We start from the raw sequence: 21,724 nt of genomic DNA, 5'->3' as shown, positions 1-21,724 counted from the left end.
TAGAACCCTCCTGTGACTTTTTCTCACTCCAGTAAAATCCAGAGGTATTACAAAGGCCCCCAAGACACAATCTAATCCAGCCTCCATTACCTTTCAGATCTCACCTCCTACCACTCTCACCTGATCACTTTTGTTTGCTCTTTTTGAAACTAGCCAACAAGCTCCTGCCCCAGGGCATTTGCACTTGCTCCTTCCTCTGTCAGAAATGCTCTTTCCCCCAGAGATCCCTATGGTTTGCTTCCTCACCTTCATCAAGTTTCTATATAAAACCACATTTATGGTGAAGCCTCCCTAACCTTGTTTAAAACTGCACATCTCCCCCTATCCTTTCTCTGCTTTATTTCGAGGTAGTTCTCAGTAGTACTTACTTTTCACCTTCAAACACACAATATCATTTAATGATTTATTTTGCTTACTGTCTGTCTCCCCCCAACCCACAGATGTAAGCTTCTCAAGGGTAAGGATTCTGTCTGCTTGTTCCCTGCTGCAGACCCGGCACTTAGAACAGCGCCTGGCACTAAGTAAGTTATGCTTGATAAATACCTGTTAAATTAATGAATTACATCACAGCTACTAGCCATAAAAGATTTCAGATTCCTAGTCAACAACCTTACTGCAGTAGGTAAGAAGACAGCATTCCTGTTTTCTAAAAGGCACAGCCGACCATGGGAGGGCCACGGCACACCTTAACCTAAAGGAGCAGCCGACAGGGACAGGGCCGAGCTCAGGGCAGGGCTCCTGACCTCTTGTGAAACAGAGGAGAAACAGATCAAAGCACAGATAAGCTTAATTACAGCATGAGAATAAACTCCCCTGCTGCTGATTTTGGTTGAACCTGATAGTAGACTTATCGAGATTTTTAAATACCAGTTTTTAAATGGAGGTCTACTCCACTCCATGAGGTAACCTTTGGTAAGATATCTTTTATTCCCATAATTTTACCATTAAACATTTAAGGTGAGCAGTTTGTAAAGCTCAGGCTGCTGGTGGCTTACCAGTTTTGTACAAAAGGCCCAAGGTGAATTCTGATACACAGGACGTGGTGTCCCCTGACTGTCTCTGCTCCATTCACCTCCCTCTTCCTCTCAGGCTCGAGTCCTCCAGTTCCCACTGGCTCCCCATGTACAGCTACTCACTGGATGCAAACCAGCTGCAATCTGAGTTTACTCTCTGAGGGCATCCCTTCTGCCCTCGCGTTGGAGGAGCTCCAGTTCCACAGATGCACACCCTCCTCCCTGCTCGACCCAACCCAAAACTGGTTTACAGAATGCCCGAGGGTCCCTTAGAGAGCAGGTTCCTGCCAATTCAGTGAGTGAGCATCTTCTTCAAATAGCCCACGATGATCATAAAAATGTTCGCTAATGCTCAGTATCTCAAATAGAATCACTTATAAAAATGATTCTCTTATAAAAATCCATGCAACCTGTACTTTCTGTGTAGTTATATTCTCTGCAAGACACTTTGCTAAACACTACGGAGAACACAAAGGTGGAGGCATGAGATTCCCGGATGGGGCAGTAAGACATACATTGCAAGACAACCCAACAATGCCAAGCTGGGGGAGAAGAGCCCTGTAAATGGACGAAGAGCATGTCTGAGTGATGGAGACCGTAGCATTACTCCCTGTGGGGCTGGTCAGGGTGAGCTGAGGGGCTAGGTCTTAGAAGGGGATAAAGTAAGATGGCCAGCTCTAAATGCAGGGCAGATTGCTGAGAGTAAAACTTCCCTTTCAGTTTCTACAAACGCTCACTTAAAAGATCTGTGAAAATCAAAATAACCACTCATCAGAAACAGGGCCCATATCGTACTTCACAGATAATAGGCTTCGAAAAGTATCTGTCAATAAATTCGTAAATATTAGAATAAGTTAAAATATTGCTGCTAAAAACAAGAGGACTAAAATGAAATGACAGGACGAGTACTATTATTAAAAGTTTGAGCACATAAGCTCCCTTGATTCTTACTATGAATTAGACACAGCCAGGAGATTCAGTCCCAAGCATGAGTACAACCAGGCATCACCAGCTTTAGAAAGCGCCTAAAAAAGAAGAGACAAAATGTTGACATGAACTGTGTCTTCCTGGATCCCCAGAGCCTGGGGCCTGGGAGACAAGTAGTGCACGTGTGATGAGTGAGTGCAGAGGCCAAGAGACTCCAGGGCAAAAATAATGGTAAAGCCAGCAAACCAAGATGATGATGGAACACTGGAAGGACCAGAGGGGCCCTAACCTAGTTTCCCTTGCTTTGCTTTTGTACATTCACATTTTTGCTGGGACTGGGAGAGCCACTGTGCCTTCCAAAGGTTAGAGCCCAAGTCTGCAAGAGGCATCCCCTTAACGTCTGACAAAACAGCTCCTGTGCACGGCGCCCAGCGCAACCCAGGGACCTGTTCAGCAATTGTGGTTTTCTCGGATCATTAAGCAAAGTAGGCAGATTCTTACATACTTTCCTTGTACTCGGACCCAAGGGAACCACATGATTCAGCAAATTTTCCCAAAAAAGAAGAAAGAAACAAAAGTAAATAAGTCATCTACTTTGCTACAAAAAAATCACTTGCCTAAGTCAAAGCAGAACAGACTCTTCAGCTTTCTTGTTAGACAAAGTTCTCAACCAGGGGCCATCAATTTTCTTAGCAGCAGTGATCAGAAACCCCAGTAAGACAGTGGGCTTCCATAGTGGATGACTCATATATGCATAACCATGTGCAGCAGAAGTCTGATTTAATGCCATCTTCTGACACTGTGTGACAAAGGAGGTGGTGTTTGGATACTGCACCACGGACAGTTTAAATAAAACCAAGGGAGAAGGACACACAAGCTTTGGACTTCTCTACATTCAATCAGATGAATTTAGACATTACTGCATCTACCAAATCAGATTGCAAATGAGGGGATGTTAGCAGTGGTTCCTCGGGGGCTCTGCTGTCTGTTTTAAGGATTGTAAACCTCAGTTCTACTCCTCCTGAGTTGTATGATCTTGGATTAAGTTGCTTATCCCAAAGAGATGCTGCATACAAAGCCAGCGGGAAGACAGAGTGAGCACCTAGCATCATATCATGATTAGACCTTTCACATATATAGGCACATAATGAGAGTATATTTTTACATTACACTTAAATAATTCACTTAATTGCATTTAATCCATATAACATCCCTGCCAAGTAGTTATTAGCAGTAGCCTTTTACAGATGGGGGTTCTGGTTCACCTGACTCAAGCCTTTGTCCTGTAAACGTTTCTCTATGGGTTTTCCAGAATAGAAGGGCCCTACCTGCTAAGCAGAAGAGTTCAGAGGCAATGAAGAAAAAAGTACTGGGGTCGTGTGGGGTGGGTGATGGACCCCAATCTCTATTAATATTAATGGTATTGGGATGAAATTTGGGGCATACAAAGAGACTGCATAATGTGATTTAGCAGCCAGAAAGCTCTTTGATATTGCCAAGTTGGAGAGAGCTCTTTCTTTTGTACAGGTTTTGAATTGCAAATCTGGAGAGTTGATCTGTAGGGCTGTTTTCCCAAGGCCTGCAAAACAGAGCCAAGACAAACCACTCTTCCCGGGCACACGCTGTTCAACCCCAGCTTCTGTTGTTTCAGCCCCGAGGCAGCTTCCAGGCCGGCAGGCAGCCCTTTTCTATTTGTGCAGCTCCATCCTGGGCCACGTTTGCTTAGGTGTGTTCACTGCCTCCAGCCCCGCTGCCTCCTCTTGGGCTAGAACAACACTTGGCTTGTGTGCTAAGAAAACGCTGCAGTTATGATTTGCAGTGGGAGCATTTTTGGAACCAGAAGCCCAGTTCTGTATGCTCTGCATATTTATGGCATTGTTCTCATTAATAATGTCCTGTGTAACTCGCATATCTCAGTCCTGGGACTTCCCTGCCTCCAGCCTCACTCTTGTTGGAGTCCCCCCTTCCACCTGTCAAGCCCAATTCCTCCCCTCTCTGCAAAACTAGTAATAATAACAACAGCAATAATAATAACAAAATGATCCCTGTCTGGCACCTGGGAGGGACTTTCAAATGTCTTGGTATCAGTTATAGCAGAGGGTTTGCAAGAAAGCATGGTGGAAAGGCAGGAAAACAAGAGGACACCAAGAGCGAACAGCAGGAGAACCCCACTTTCCTGATTCTCTGCAGAAAAGCTTCATCCAAAATCTCATTTGAGACTGTGGGAACCTAGGGTCAGAGAACACATAACAGTTTTCTGGGCTTTACTGTCATCATGCAAGACAGAGAGCAGGACTACGTCTCTAGCAAGTGATTAAAAACCAGTAGGCATCATTCTCAGCATCAACCAGCCCTCAGAGGATGAGAAACCTCTTCCTCAAGTTTCTCTCCACTCACACCCACGTCTGTCTACCTCCGACAGCTCTGTGACTCAGCCTCAGCAAGTCCCGGAACAGTGTAGTCTGGTACTTACTTAAAAAGTTCCTTCACACTAGTTCTTCAAGGAATGATGGCAAGCCCTGTTTTGGTCATCTCTGAAATAAATCCACACATACCCCACCTCCCTCTAAGGTGTGCATTCTAACCCAGAGTAAACCCTGAGGTCTGTCACGCAGCGTGAGGTCTGTGACCAGGTCTTCCGCTGGGTCACAGACACTTCCCTGAGTCTCTCTAGATCCTTGGAGACTCAAGTTCACCCGGACCAAGCTGGACATCCAACCTTCCCTGAAACCCTGGCATAGTTCCAGAACCAATTAAGCTCCGTACTACTTTCTCTCCTTGGTCATCCCAGCACGTGTGAAAAAGAAAAGAAAAAAATAAATATAAATATAGCTTTTTATATAATTACATAACATGTCATTAGACATACAATTTTCCTTTTTTTTTTTTTAAAGTTAGTAGAACCTTTTCTATTCAGAAAAAAACAAAAGCAAAAAAGTTTTCCAACTACCCACAGGAGGGGTAAGGGGAGGGGGAGGTGTTTCTGCATCCAACCCATGTGGTTTTGGGAGCAATAACAGGTGTGGAGGGAGAAAGAGACCCCAAAATGAAAATGGTGTATGTGTGTGTACAGGAAGGAGATGGGTGCAAAAACAGCGCTGGGGGTGGGGAAGACAGACAAAATACACACACACATATATAACATTCTATAAATACGACTATGCTGTAAAATCAAATTTCATCCTAAAAATATGAACCGCCTATAACAAGAGCCTAAAAGTGCCACCTTCCCATTAAGCCAGATATTAAGGCTCTCCCTCTTGACATAAGTATATAAAGAACCTCACTATAGTTTTGACCTTTCAATTCTCAGCAGAACCCCGTAAGTGGAATAAGAATATGAAATTTAATACAGATCATTTCTCTCAAGAGCCTGAGACTCAGAAAGAAAGCAAGAGAAAGGAGATTGTCAGGGGCAGGTTTTCTATTCAGAGTCAGATGTTCAATATCCCTCGGGCATCTACTGCTTGCTGGGCTCTAGGTAATACTCAAATCGGTGCCTTCGCCCCCAGGACTGTGGGACATCAGGTCCATGGCCAGTGTCACCGTGACCCTCTGGGATGTAAGAGTCACACGTCTCTATATTTTTCCATGCTACTGGCCAAAGCATCATCTACACAAAATACCTCCTGCACTAAAGACCTGAGCACAATTTTGAGATTCTTTTTTTCCCTTTTTTCTCAGCTTATGTATTTAATTCAACAGAACAGTATGTGTGACTTTTGAAATAATGTGGCACAAGTACTGACTGCCCTGGTTTCTTTCCATTATCAGGATTGCTGTAATAGGTTTAGGAGATGCTGGTCATTTAGCCCAGAGGGATACTTAGCCTCAATATCAGCTGGAGAGATCTAAATTTCCCAAGAAAGCTCACGCAAGACTTTGTCCCTTAAAGCAACATGGATCAAGTCTCAACACAGTTCATTTCCGTGTGGAGGCCAGGAATGGACCATGGAAATGATCTCTTTAAAAATCCTACTGAGTAAATATATGGACTTAAAAATCATTTCCCACAGCATTCCCTAAATTCAATTTGTTTGACTAAAACAACTAAGAAAGTGGGACCCCAATTCATCCCTTCTACATTGTGCTCTAGAATTAAACTTTAATTTAAATGTTGTTATGCAATTAAATGTTACATAAATGATGGCTATTTTGAATAGACAGCTAAAGCAATAAATATCCTGCTGGGAAAAAAACAGGTCTTTGTGGTGGCTGCTACCACCACACCTCCATGTAAACCACTCTGGCTGATGTGACCACAGTCTCCAGGCCGCCAGATCCAATCGAGGATTTCAGCCCTCAACTTACCCGACCACGCTGACCACTCCCTGCTCCTAGGAACACTTGTCCCTTGCGGTGGCACCACAGTCCCCTCGCTGCCCCCTACCTCTCTTGCCTGCCTTTTTAGCCTCGGTTTCTGACTCCTCCCCTACCTAACTGCTAAGTGAGGCAACTCCCCCGGGCAGAGTCCTGGAATCTCTTCTCCCAACTCTACACTTTCTACCAAAGTGACCTCATGCATTCCCATTGCTTTAAATACCACACCAGCAACTCACGAATTTATAACTTCAGTCCAGACCTATTTTCTGGCTCCAGACTCATTTACTTAATTACCTACTTGTCATCTCTAAGGCTGGCTCACAGGCATCTGAAACTCCAGCTGGTGTCTTGATGTCTGGGGAGTGGCCCCTCCATCCAGACCACTGATCTGGACCCTTGAGAGTCATCCTCAGCACTTCCTACTCCTGTACCCCACCCAGCCCCCAGCCCCTTCTCTCCCCACCACTGTCTACTCCAAGTGCCCAATGTCTCTTGCTGGACCACTGTGCCAGCCTCCCAAGCCACTGTCACTGCTCTCACCCTTGTCCTCATCCTTTGTCCAGCAACAACCAGACAGAGCTCTTCCAAGTACAAATCTCACTGAGTTAACTCCTTACATAATCTTAAAACCTTTCAAAGGTTTATACTGAGAATCTTGAACAATGTCTAAGTCCAAGTCAAAGTCTTGGAGAATGACGGCATAAACTCTTAGATGCGAATAGATTTTCTATTTCACTGCTGTATAGCTCCATGAATTTGCATATATGTATGTCCTCGTGTAACCCCCACCCAAAGCAAGATATAGAACATTCCCTACACTCCATAAGCTCACGCCTCTGTCCCGTCCCTACTCTTTCCAGAGGTAATCACTGTTCTGGCCTTTATTACAACGGATTCCTTTTGCTTGTTCTTAAATGTCCTGTAAGTTGGATCATAGAGATGAACTTTTTGAAACTAAATCAAACTCTTCAAATGCTCCTGCACGTTCATGATCAGACCAGCTCCAGGACAATAACATCCCGGAGTTCCCTGAAGCCAGGTGTGCAACTCTAGCATCTCAAGTTCCCGAAAGAGCTTGTTAATCGACAAGTGAGAATGAAACCCACATAGCACTCCAGGTTAAGCTGTCCCCGTGAATTGTCCCTAGGTATCTAAGACAACACAGGGATTAAGACTTCTACTCAGGGGCTTTGGGCCAATCTGGATAACTAATCTGCTGGGCAAACTCAGTCAAAGTACTCTTTTGATTCAAACAGAGACTTCAAAGTGACAAAAATGTGACAAAGTGTACAGTTACAGTCTCAACAGAGGAATGGGACTTTATCGGGCTTAAGGTCTTACCAGGAGAGTTGTGTTACAAGTATTAGGGCTTAATGAGGATGGGCTGTGGTGGGGCAGCTTAAAGCCGGGTAAAGCCTCACCAGCACCCATCTCCCTGGAGGGAGGCCCTGAAACGTCTGTGTTCAAGGCACAGCCCCTGATTCGCCCTCTGTCCAGAATGAGGGCCAGTTCCAATACAGAGCCCAGGGAAGCCAAGGCACTGGAATGCATCAGCCACCCCTAAGAGCTTATTCTGGCACCAGAAACCCAAAGATACATCTCCCCAGGGTTTGGAATTTCTGAAGCCTTTTTGGGGGGTGGAGGGGGAGCAGAGGCCAAGGGACTTGTTTTTGCCCAATACCCCACCCAAGGATCAAGAAGAGAAATTCCAAACCTAAATTAGGATTGACTGGGAGTATTTTCGAGGCTTAACCAAAGTCTGGAAGTGACAAAACATGTCTTACAAGGCGTCCCTGCTACTAGAGTCCCACACTCTGCACCCTTTGGCATCTCAGTTAAACACGTGCTAAGTGTCTCCGCAGGTGAGGCCCACTGATGCTGGCTCAGTGGCAGGCATGGATTTTGATGACATAATTTCTGACATATGCAAGGCATTCAAAAAAGCACTGGTGACTGTTACCATGCGGGAATTACCACAAACCACAGTTAGCATCCTAAATATGAAAGAGTAAAAGAATTGCTTGTTCTTCAGTCTGAAGTGTTGGTGGTGGGGAAGCAGAGGATAAGAAAGTAATCTGGATAAAATCACCATCATCTCACCCTCCTTGTGATGAACTGAACCAGAACGCTTCCTGGAGGAACAAAAAAAAAAAGTCTGTTTCTTTAGAATATGTAATGCCATACAAGTCTACTTTCTCTATCTAAAGTTCCCTTGAACCACTGTGCTGGTAAATTTCACTTACCCTGGCTTAAGGTGCATGGAAAAATCTTCCAGATCCTCTAGTAAATGAAATGATGGGTGGGAGGGCAAGTCCCAGGCAGGGCCAGATATCCTCAGCTACGTTCTTTAGCAGTGACTGTTGTGGAACTTGAGAGTAAGTCCCCCTAAGCTAGGATCTCAACTCTGCAATGTCCTGATGCAACCTGGGGACAGCCTCGTGAGAAGGAAAACCGTGGTGAGGAGACAGGAGAAAAACAAACGCTAACTGAACAACTGTAACCAGCCCTTAACCCATACTTTTGTTAGCTGCACTCACATTTTTATGTTTGCTGGAATGGAATGTTCTTTGGCTTACTTAGGAATGTAGAGAAGTTAGCATTGGACAGGGACACTGGGTCCAAAAAGGAACTCTTATAAGGACCCCTAGTCCTGGCTCCAGCCCTCCACGTCAATCCTCTGGTGCTGGTGTACGACATACCAAATTCTTTTGCGAGCAAAGATATTCAGTGTATTTAAGGAGTGAGAGGAGAAGCTGGGTTTTCGTAGCGTGTGATTAATTCCTGGTAAGAGGAACTGGTTTTAATTTCTTGGCATCCCACTCATTCCCCTCCAATTCAAATAATCTCCATTGCACCTCTCTTCCCTCTACTTCAGCAAGAGCAATGGCCCCCTTCCTACCTGAGCTCATCCCTCTTCCTGTGTCCTCTCCCACTTCCTCAAGAACCTCATCCATCAGTAATGCCCTCCTTCACCTGTCTCTTCTCAATCCCAGTTAAATGACTTTCTTCCCCTTCCTCCACACAGAAGTACAGTTATGCCTTCCCCATCTAAAGAAAAACCAACCAGCCAACCAAGATTGCCCTCTTATTTTCACAGATTTAACCACTCAAAGTCATCAATTCACTGTCCTCCTCTTCCTCAATTTGACCTCTCTGTGGGGTCAGTGGCATCTAAGACCATGGACCACTTCCTCCCCCTTGAAATGCTCTCCTTGTCTGGGCCTCTTGACCCCACCCTCTACCTGTCTTCTTGTCTCTTCTGGTCTTTTGGGCAGATCATGGTACACATGAGTCCTACCACACCCCTCTTCCCTGAAGGTTGACCCCAGCAGGAGTGGGCCCTTGTTAGCCATATTAGTACTGCATGGACTCAGGAGTAACTCCCTAAGATAGAAAGAAAAACCAGATTAACCCTCCCAGAAAACAGGAACTGGGGTGGAGGAGCAGCCAGTGGGACTGGTGATCTCTCTGGGGAAGGTTTAGACTCAGGGGCGGTGCGGTTGCCACACCATTTCCTTCTCCTCCTCTCCTACAGTTTCCCCTTCCCCCTAATTGCAGGGTCAAGGGAACCCAGCTCTACCGCTTTTCTCTTCTGGATCTGTACCCCCTCTCTGTGATCACCTCCACATGCTTGGCATTAACTACCACCTCTGGGCAAATAATTCTAAATGAAATCTAAGTCACCCAGCCAGTCCCCTCTTCTGAGCTCCTGATCTATATAACCCGGAACACTGCTCATCTCTGCTGGGATGTCCCACAAGCCCCTTAAAACAAAGAATCACAAAAATGAACTCAAACCCATTGCTTTTCTCATCTTTTCTATGCTGATGAATCACCCCACCCTCCACCCAGTCATCTAAGTCAGAAATCTGAGGCAAGCTTCACTTATCCCTTTGCTCCATTCTCCATGATCACTTCAATACCCATAACTTAAGGATTCTGCACCCTTAGGAGTTCTCAGATATATCCTCTCCCCTCCATTCTGACTTTATCATATTTCATACCCTATCACTTCATCCTATTTGGCCTTCTTGTTTCCTAACACCCCTCCCATCCTCCTCTATTTCTAAAACACAAATCTGGTTGGAGACTCCCCTAATTCTTTCAAACTCCTTGGAACAACATCCAAGTACTCTGATAATGATTTGACTCCTGCCTACCCTGGCAGTACATCCTCTACCACTTTCCAGTGGGCCCCTAAACTCTGTCCACATTGAACAACTGGCAGTTTCTTGTGGTCTCAAACTTCCTCCTACCTCTGAACCTTTGTACCTGATGCCCGTCCCCCTCCCTGGAAAGCCTGCCCACATTTCTTCAAAGGCTAACTCAGCTAATTCAGCACAGCATCACCTCTTCCAGGAAGTCTTCCTTGAATATCACCTAATACCTACCCACCTGCGCCTTGGGATTAGGTTTACAGTTTCTGTGCTCCCACAGTCCCTTCTGCATAACTTTTTTACAGGTCTTTGATGTCATTTGATAATTGTCCACTTCCATCTGTGTCTCGTTCACAAGACTGTAAGTCCTTTAAGGGAAAAGACTATCTTTCTGATATTTGTATTCATGGTGCCTGCCATTCAAAACAGCCTTTCTGGATATCTTGGAGCACCAAGCAGGGAATTAATGACAGAAAAAAACTGAGCATCTCCAGAACCAGAGTATACACTCTTCCTTCTGTTATAGCTTTGAAACTGAGAAGGAAATCATGAGGGTGTGTTTTCTGCCTTTGTTTTGATAAAGCTCTGGAGCTTTCTCTTGCTTGAGATACCACAAGGAGGTGTTTCTCTACGTGCATATATTTACAGGGTGGTCTTGTCCTGCCCTGCACAGTACTGGCCCAGGGCTGCAGGACCCAGAAAGCGCTGGCCAAGACTTAGCAAAGGCTCTATAAATATTTATCTCAGAAAAGACAAGGTCCCTTCGCTCAAAGAACCCAAGATCTTTAGGGCTTGTTGGAATGAAGCCATGTTTCTTCTTGGCAGAGGGTCCTAAGATGACTCCATCCAGTATTAATGCCCTGTATAACCTTCTCTCCTTCAGGGCGGGCAAGCCTACTACTGGTTTCTAATCAGTGGAATATGGCAAAGGTGATGGGGTGTCTTTTTTTTTCAACAAAGAATTATATTATTTTATAAACATATAATGGAATATTATTCATACATTAAAATTTTAAGAGATATTATAACAACATCAAAATACTAATATGGTAATATTAAGTTAAACACAGTTTGAAAATTATATATGACACATTATCTTGACTTAACAAGTATATCAAGAATTGACTGTAAAAATTATACTGAACTATTAACTGCTCTTGTATTGGGTAATAAAATGTGAATTTTTTCCTCATTTTTATTATCAAATTTTCAAAGTATCTTTAACAAGTGTACAACTTTTGGTGACGGTGCTGGGGAGGAGGCCCACGCAATACAGAGCTGAGGGTGACCTCCCCAGCAGCTAGAAACTGAGGCTCTCAGTCCCAAAAGCCTCCAGAAACTGAACTATGCAACAACAGTGTGAGCTTGGAAGTGGCTCTTTCCCTAGCTGAGTCTTCTGATAAGATCCCAGCCCTGGTGAACAACTGATCGCAGCCTTGTGTGAGACCTCAAAACAGAAACCTGTCATAGAGACACTGCAGGAAGATGGTTTAAGCCACCCACATGTGGCAGTTTGTTATGCAGCAAAGGATAACTAATACCATCCTTTTATTCCTATTGAAAGTCTAGCTACCTGAGGGGGAGGGTGAAACTAGCATTTTTCAGCAGGTTGAATAGAAAGCCATCATCAACTAAATGTTTAACTGAAACCGTACCCCCTAAAACCGAGTTCCCTCCCTAGTTTATGATCAATTTCTCTACCCAAAACTTTATTTCTTTGCTTGTCTCCTTTGACCTTAATCCCTTTCTTGTTCCCTCTGACCTCAGTTCTGTGCTTACTGAACGCAAATCAACCAGAGTCAGATGACTAAGATTGCTCCAGTGGGGAACACCGCTAATGCACTACAATTGCTATCGTAGATGCTAAAATCGCTGTTGTCAATATCACTCTTAACGGACAAACTCAGGCTGTTTCCCCAGGCAGGATGAGCACACAGACCCTGGAGCCATGGACCACCTGGCCAGAGAATCATAAACTGGAGATATATCACGACTCTCAAAGCTGCAATTAAGAAGTGTCACAGAAATGTCACAAGACGTGATTAACTCCATTTTTTTTTCTGTCCTTCTCCTTTAAAACATCCCTAACTCAAAGACCAAGATGGAGTGGATCTGAGACATGTCCCCCACTCCCTTGCTTGGTGTCCTGCAGTAAACCCTTTCTTTGCTGCAAACACCTGCGTCAGAGTTTAGCTTTCTGTGTCTGTGGGCACACGAGCTTGGTAACATAACTAGAAATGAAATTCCCTCTAAAAACAGGCTTCAGTGTCTAAAAGCTGAGGCCAAGGAATTCACACAAGACAAGACAGTGTGTAAAATAAAGCAGGGGGAGGGAAGGAAATAAGGGTAAAACTTGTAAAGAGGCTCTGGAGAAAAGTGCAGCTCCATTGGTATATTCAACTTTTAAATCTTCTTAAATGTGTTAGATGCATGTTAACATTCACGGTTCACTGACTTTTATTCTGACTTCTATAAATAGGCACACTATGAACCCTAATAAATGACTTCAAATCTTGTTTGACTTCAATAAAGAAATTAGCATGTTAATCTTAAAAAGCCTACCCATAGAAATGAATGAAAGCTCATTCTCCGCCAAGCCCTCCTCCCTGCAAGTCCGCCTCCCCAGTTCCTGGGCCCCTCCCTGCCACCCTTGTTCTTTTCTTTGGCTCTGTGTTGATAAAATCTGGCATCTTCTCAAACCCCTTAGATCTGGCAATCTTGCAAAAACAAACAGAAGCTACCTGGGGCCCTTGATTCCCACTCATTTACATTCTTTCCATGCCAAAGGTCAGAGGATGTCAGCGCTGGTGGCAGCCAGTCAAGTCCAGCATGGGACCGTCCTTATCTACCAAGGCAGTGTTTTCCTGTCTCCGAGCGTGCCGGCATTTACTTCTCTAAACTTATAAATGGAAACAGATGTAACTGCCACAAATCTGAAACTAGTAAATCCAAAAGTTGAGCCTAGAGCTGCAGCAACAAGTAGACCAGAGTCCACGCAAAGGTCATAAAAGAGCAGACAGTGGGTGGAGGGGGAAGACACAAGCTATTTGACCTAAACAGCATAGGGAAAACCAAGGCAAGCTTGAAATTCCAGGTGGTTTGATCCATGGAATGGGTATTTAAATAATTAGCAATTCACATTGAAGCAACACTGCCTTTTAAGTAATTCATTGGTTTGTAGTTTTTTAAACAGCCTTCATTTAAGAGTAATGTCAGTTTCACATGCTCCACTAGTGACACACAGATGTCAGTTCCATCTGGAACTCCTACGACCCACCTCTCTGCCCTGACAGCCAATTAAGGTCATCTAAATTAGTTTTTCCATTTACAGGATTTTTGAGCCCCCAAGATGAAAACTGGTTGTTAAGAGACCAAAATAAAAACTTACAAGTAACAATAGATGGTGGCCCTCCAAAGCTCAGTCCTGCTTGACAAGATCTTATTCCTTAGCATTTAATTTCTCTCATTAGAAAGAATTTAAATTAAATTAATTTTCCTCCCTTGGGGAGGGAGACAGAATGAAAAAAGAGGTTGAGAAACACTACTCTAGATGCTTAGAATTCTAGATGAGCATTTAGGGAAGAAAATGAGCAAAGGGAAGCAGGGTAAAATCTGCAGATGCTAAATAAAATAACCTAAAACAATCTAATAACCAGATCCATTTGTGTAATAGAACAGGGGCCGAACTAGGGAAATCCCAATGGCAGGTTACGGCACAGCATTAGACTCTGAGCCTGAGGTCAGAAGACCTGCACTGAGCCAGCTCCTAACACATGATCACTACTGTGTGACCTTAGAGAAAAGTTGCTTATTAATTGTAGTCTTCCTCCTTTTCTGTAAAAAGAGTGAAAATGTCAGATTCACAAGGTTATTGAGACAGTTAAATGAGATAATACTAGTGAGGCACTTTGCAAGCAAGGAGATGCTGTTCAGCTGAAAGGTAACACCCTTCGTAAGAAATACCTGAACACTGGAAAGCGCTGTGTGGGCAGGGGATTATATTACTAAACCTAATGTTGACACTACTATGAATTATTGCTTCAAGGTGGTATTAGACTGAGTGTGTGAAGAGGCTGCTCGTGGGAAGAGCCTGTGCTATGTAAACAAAACAAAACAGGAATGACCTCAAGAAACTGATCTATTCTACTTTAAGGGGCTAGGGAGAGACATTCAGACTACAGAGAAGTGATGAGAGAAAAGCTCCTTTCTTATCTTTCTTCCATCAACCAAACCAGCGATTCTCAGCTGGCTACACTTCGAATCACCTGGGGCACTTTTGAAAACTTTTCAAAATGTCTGAACCTGAAAGATTGTGAGAACTCCCTAAATATTTATTGAAGAGGTGAGCGCTGGCAAGGTTGCAGTGAGATAAGAATTCTCATCCGCTACTGGTGGGAGTGTAAATTAATACAATCTTTAAGGAAAGCAATCCTTAATCTGAGCCATTTTTTCCCCCATTTTGTTCAGTTTTGCTTTTGTTTTTGTTTTAAAGCTCATCCTCTTGGTTAACTAATTCTATGTCTAAGAACCCATCAAGGGAAATAATGAAATCGAGGAGCAGAAGTGTGTACATGGAATGCCTGTGCCAGCATCATTCTACGTTGGGATCCATACCATCCAGGATAGCTTGAGTTGCTTTGAGCATGTATAAAACACTTGTGCTCTGTAGACCCTGTGCTATGGGAATATCTGACAGGTAAATAAAAGAAACACTAAATCATGACAAGGTGCTGCAAAAAGCCGGGTGTCATCTCAGCCAAAACCAGCCTCCCTGCAGCTCATCAGTATTTTAAAAAGTTGAGAACCTGCCAGTCGGTTCAAGCCTGGTCAGGTCACGTCTTAGCTTTCCACCGTCTTGGTAATCTCAACTAATCTCAAAATCAAATGGCAGACAGTGAGCAATTAAACATCTGTAAAGGAAAGTAACCTTGCAGGCTAAGGCAGGACAGGGGAAAAAAGTAAAATTCACCTCAATGGCTTACTTTTTAAACTTCCGATCTTCTTGAGTCAGGACTCCCCGGGGTTTGCAGCTCATTCCAAGCCTAAGATTCTCCACCACAAATGACAAGTATCCTCAAGGGATTAATTGTTCCCTTATTCCAAAGAACCCCCCTGAAAAGCTGCTGAAAGCACTGCAAACCTTCATCAGCCCTACCTTCCTGTGGGCCACAGGACACAAATATTCTCTCAGGAGTGCGGGAAAAAGGGAAAAAATGATGTTCTATGCCGAAGACTAAATTGTGAGCTCTCAGGCTTTTAGCATCAGTGAATACAGTGAATTCCAAAATACAGGAATGATGACCAAGAGGGCAAAAGGGCATTTTTATCAAACGTGTTCATCAAGTAGGTTAAGCACCTACTTACCAAATGAGTCAGACGTCGTGTCTCATCACTACGTAACCCTGGTCCAGGGGACTGTGAACGATATACAAGCAGCCAAATCGATAACAATAAACAGAATAAGTGTCGTGCCTGATACATCGCAGGACTTATCCTTTGACCCTCACACCAACCCCATAATGTAAACAGAAAAAGAAAGATTTGGCAAAGACAGGCACACAGATCTAGGTTAGCTGACTTGCCCAATTTACAGAGCCAACTGATTAGTGAAGAATCAATATTCAATCAGAGCTCTTCCAGTTTTCCTCACGTCCTGTCACACAAGGCAAACACACGTAGACTCGATACATGTGCCTTGAGCATGAGGTTAGACTAGACACAGAGGTGCAACCAAGACCCAGGAGCCAGGCTGCTCACTTCAAGTCCCTGTGTCGTCACCTATGGCTAATGTGCTGTGGGGCAAACTACTAGCATATGCTGTGCATCAGTTTCCTCATCTGCCAAATGGGGATGATAAAGAGCACGTAGCCCTGGAGTGATGCTGAGGATCACATATTAAGTGCTGAGCACAGTGACTGGCACACAGCGAAAGATCAAGAAATGTGAGCTACCGTAATTACGCGGGGCATTGATGGAGCATCAGGAACGACTCTGCTTAATCAAGATAAGATGCAAATATACTGAGTCTGTCTGCAGGTCAGGTATGTGTCGGGGCCATAACAGTTTCCTACTGCAACACATGACCACAAACTTAGTTGCCTCAAACGACACTAATTTATTATCTCATAGTTCCGCATAAACTATGGGCTACAATCAAGTGTCAGCAGAATTGTGTTCCTTCTGGAGGCTATGAGGGAGAATCCATTTCCTTGCCTTTTCTAGCTTCTAGCGGCACCTGCATGCCTTAGCGGATGTCAAAGCACTCACTCCAACCTCTGCTTCCATTGATTATCTCCTCTCTCCCCCTGCTTCCCCCAACACACCACGTTCTCTGCCCCTGACCCTTCTGTCTTCCTCTTAGAAGGACCCCTTCTGCCATGTAAAGTAACATTTACAGGTTCCAGGAATTAGGATGTGAACATTTTGGGGGGACCACTATTCAGTCTACCATGGGAACCAAGGATGCAAGACTGAATCTGATACAACTGCAGAGCTCAAACAGTTCACAGACTACTGAGTAAAACAGAAAAAAAAAAAAAAAATTCCAGTACATATCGAACACCTGAAAACAGTCTCAGGGCTATTAGAGAGGTATAAACAAAGTGCTCTGGATTCGTCTATCTCATCCAAGAAAGGAAGAGGAGGCCTCATGATAAGAGTGGCAAATGCATAGAACTGAGCACTGATATGTGCTTAAACTTGTGGTGAAGGGCATGGGAAAGCCCATGAAAAAGGCTTGGGAATATTGAACAGGTTGGTGTGATTAGAGCCTGGGAGAAAGTGACAGAAGAAACTGTTGAAGAGGGATATTGAGGCCACATCATAAAAGGCCACAGCAAGGGAGAGGGACTTTACAGAATGAAAAGGCAATGAAAGCTGTTGAATCCCGCACTCAGATGTATGTTTTCCAAAAAACACTCTGCCGGCAGTGAGGAGAGTGAATTGCAGAAGGCAGACCCAGCTTACAAGCTACTTCAATAGTCCAGAGAAAAAAAGAAGACTCAGCCAAGGAAGGAATAGAGGACATGAAAGCAAAGGTGGATTTGAGAAACGTTTCCAAAGTGAAATCAACAGGACCAAGTGACCGAGTCAATACAGGAGGGAGACAAAGTGATGCTCAGGCAGCTGGTGGATGTTGGTGCCTCTAAACGGTCCAAAATTCAGACATAGAGGGGGGCAGCTGAGTGAGGGATATGTTTCAGATTTGCTGATGAGAACCTTTATGGGGGCCAACTATGATTGTTTAGTGAGAAGAGAAAGCATGCAGAAATGACACTGATGAGTCTGAGAGACTAGAAAGAGGTGATATTTGGAGTCAGAGGACCCAGGCTCTGGTCCTTTCCCCACATTTATTAGTGACTTAAGATAAGCTGCTCCAAATCCCAGACCCTGGGTTCCCCATCTATGAAGTGCAAGATTTGGAGTATTAGGCAACCATTAAATTCCCCTCTCATTCTAAGTTATATAGGTCTGACATCTGAGTCTTCATTTTCTTCTCAATATTTTCTTCAAACAGTTCTCCCAGTCACTCTTGACATTAGCCACTAACAGAAACTTTGAGGGGACCTGATTTTCAAAAAAGAGCTAGAGCTTGAAAGGGGAGGACAAGGGCACTGTCACTGCACACCTACCATGCACCAGGCACAGGGGTCCTAGAAATGACCTGTGTCATGAAAATCAAAGGTGGGAAGCTACAGACAGTAGCTTGTGTTTTCTGTTCCAACTTCGGTGTTTTATTCAGTCCCCAAGTACTCCTTTCCTATTAGTCTTTAAAATGTGTTTGTGCCAACAGGGCAACAAATGATTTTTCTTCTTGGATATTGAATAATTACACAGGGGTTCATGAGAGCCTAGAGATGGAGGAGGCAAGTAACTAATTTTTAAAGTCTTTTATTTAGAGAATAGTAAATCGAGATAGTTCTCTAATGAGGTCACTGATATTACAGGACAACATCAAGCCCCCACTTTAAACAATTCAGCGGCACCCGCTGAGTCTGGCTGTAATTCTCAGCGGGGTGGGGCATGGGGACTTAGCACAATCATCCTGTGGGTTTTTCAAATGATGAACCCGCCCCTTTCCTCTATCCCACAAGATCCTTGCACTTCTCCAGTATACGGAGTATTCATCTTCCTCTTAAATTTAGAAGCAGATAACAAAGAGACTGCAAATTACTAATATCTAAAATCAAAATCCATATTCCATAATTGGATACACACATATGTTCTTACATATGTACATATATGTATATGCATGTGTGTCCAACTAGGACATATATATTGTATACATATAGATATAAAACACCTCACTGGGTAGACCTCTACCCATTCTGTTGTGTCTCCCTTCTACCTACACACGCCCTCATCCTGACCTTATTCAAACACACGACTTCCTTCAATTGACTGTGCTGCTTTATGTCTGCGTCTTGGTTCACATTCTTCCTTCTTGTCCTCCCCAGGTCAGACGGTGCCCTTCAGCTGTCATCTTCTGGTTAAGCCTTCCCTGATCTGAACTGACCACTCCCTCCTCTGTGACCCACCGCACCTTCTGTCATGATTTCTGTAGCTCTTTATTGGAAGCTTCTTATATGTCTCTCTCTCTCTAGTTTTCAGTTTCCAGAGGTAGAACAGGCAAGTACATGATTGATACTTGTTGACTGACTGAATGAATATGGTGATAGAAGAAGAAGAAGAAACATCAAGTACACGATTTGGGCTTCATAAGGTGAACGTATATTCCTTTCCTCAAAATCCATGTACAGGCCCAGAGAAACAAGTTTTGTTTATTTACTATCAAAAAATTAATAGTAAGAACATCCAAAAGTGCTGCTGTTTTTGAAATATAATATATTCCATGGTTTAAGGGGCAAAGAATGAACCATGCACACAATATGGTCAGCAAAACTTATTTGATTAGAATTTTTAATTCTATTTATTCTTCCATCATGTCAATAAAAAGTAGAATTAAACTATTACCACCCTAAATTTCATGCCGCAGCAAGATTATAATTTGTAATACTAAAACAGTGGGACATTTATTTTTGTTCCATCAGTACTGAAACAGCTACAGTTTTACCCTTCAGGGACATATTTATGGCCACATCAGTCAACAAGCCCAGAGAAACAGCTCTCATGGAATATGATCACCACTGACAGCAGAAATAAAGTTAGCATGTTAACATGTGCCGCGTGAGTCTGTTATTACAATGTTCACCTACAGAACCACCCCGAAGCACACTCCCCTGAACCCTGAAGAAGAGAATCAGGGAACTGTGTCTAAATCTTCCCTCCGTCCTAGGAGACAATGCCTTTTCTAGCAAAAAGTCAATTATAATGCAAACCTCAGCCTGTGATATAGGCACTTGAAGTTAAAGCCCGCAAAGCTCTCTTTAGTAAGAGAAAAATCTAATTCAATGGTTAAATGCCAATCAGGGTGGGATAACGAGGCAGCAGCTGAAAACACAAGATTTAAAAATCCACTGCAACTCCTTTGGGGACGCGTTACTGCCGCATGGCTGTCAGAAGCAGAACGTGAGTGAGTTAGCACCATTAACTTGGGAACTAAAGAATGACTCCTATTTAAGTGAACACATAGAGAATCCCAGGAAATTTCTTAAGAGTTACATGTTAAATGGGCCTGGAAAACTTGCTTAGCCTTGAAAGTATATGCAAATGAATTTGAATAATGAAAACAAATTAGGAAGTAAGGCAAAACCGAAACTACATTTTCACCAACTGTTGTACATGTTATACATACATAAAGACTCAAATATCTCCTAAGGTAGTCATGAAATTTGGGCCTCATGACTGATCTATTCACCCTGAGAAAACATTTAGCCTTTGGAAAAGGGCATTATCTGCTGGGCCTAAAGTAGGCTGTGAGCTTCGTCATTCGACCTTTTCACTTGCTTCTCCCGAGCTGCTGCTCCTCTCTGCATTCCAAAAAGGAAGATGAGCATCACTGGGGCTCAAGGGAAAAGACCAGAAGAAATCTGCTCTAAATCACTGACCCAGGAGTCTCCTTCTGTCTACGCTAGGTCTTGTCCCAGGGTCTTCACCAAACCATGAAAAGCAATGGCACGGCAAGGCAGAAGTGACCAAAACAGAAGGCTCCCGGAAAGGCCGGGAGTCACAGGTGGGGAGAAAGAGGTGAGGTGTCCATGGATGGGGAAGAAAAACATCTTATGTGTTTCAAGGTTCTCCAGCCCACACTGATTCTCCTTTTACTGACACACAGGACAGGAGCCACCAATGACAAGTACAACGTGATCCTACCCGCAGCCACAGCTAATTGGTCCAAGTTGACATCTGTCCCAGGCTGGGCCAATCAGCTCTCTTCTTCAGGACTATTGATTCTGGGAAGAGAGAGAGCATGAGTCAGTCCCATGTGGTGGCACAAGCTATGAGATGTGTCCATCTTAGGAGCATTTGAGGTCACCTTTTCTGCACCTGGGCTGCAGTAAGAAAGAATGAAACCAACAAGATGAGAGAAATGAAAAGATGGGGAGAGTACCAGATGCATTCAAGTCCCTGCTAGCGAGGCCCAACTATAGACCTGGCCTTCCAGCAGTTTCACTGTCTGACTCTTCCTTCAACTATTCTCCATTTATTCATGTAAGGGAGAGGTGGCACAGTCCAACACCATAAAAATATAAAGCGTACAGACCCAGCAATCCTTATAGAGTCCAAATAGAATAAATTAGGAGTAAGAAAAAGATCCATTCTGCTCCACACATGAGATAGTCCTTCAAAATAAATTTTCCCAAGCTAATTTGAGTTGGGTTTTTGCCATTTATAAACAAGAATCAAAATACTTGATACAAATAATAAAGATTTTATGCCTGAGTACCTTCGAACATAACAGGAGACTCAGAGGGATGGGTAGTTTGAGAAGCCAAGCCCTCCCTGACTCCAGCCTTCTGAGCATGCACAAGTCCTTTGTCATGCTGATCGTGGGGTTTCCTGGGAACTGTTCACTCATATGCATGTATATGTGTACATACATATGCATGTGGGTTTATGACAATCAAGTCTTAGCACCAGAAGGAAAAGCCAACATCTCCTCTTCCTGACTCAACGCAATCTTGAGAGAATGTGAGACTATTCTGCGAGAGTAACAAAAACAATTTTGCAGCCCTCAGAGAAATTTTGAGAGTTTATAATTTTCTAAAACTATATGCAAGACTTTGATAAAGCTTATAAAAGGCTAATGTGATAAGCATTACAGGTAGCAGAATGTATAATGTGGATGTGATAAAACTGATTTGAAGACCAGGTTTCATGCAAGAAATTAGACTTGACACTTGA

General features: G+C 43.6%; 1 protein-coding gene across 1 annotated transcript in view; it reads right to left on the bottom strand.

Moving 5' to 3' along the window:
* LYPD6 (LY6/PLAUR domain containing 6) overlaps window positions 1-20,763 on the bottom strand; it is a 93,812-nt gene extending 73,049 nt beyond the window's left edge. Inside the window, exon 1 of the mRNA XM_064484768.1 lies at window positions 20,693-20,763. The gene's annotated coding sequence lies outside the window, so the exon portion shown is untranslated. The remainder of the gene's footprint in view (window positions 1-20,692) is intronic.
* Between the last annotated feature and the right edge of the window lie 961 nt (window positions 20,764-21,724).

The sequence above is a fragment of the Camelus dromedarius genome, chromosome 4, assembly GCF_036321535.1.
Source record: "Camelus dromedarius isolate mCamDro1 chromosome 4, mCamDro1.pat, whole genome shotgun sequence".
Classification (NCBI taxonomy): Eukaryota; Metazoa; Chordata; class Mammalia; order Artiodactyla; family Camelidae; genus Camelus; species Camelus dromedarius.
This window is presented reverse-complemented; position numbering and strand designations above follow the sequence as displayed.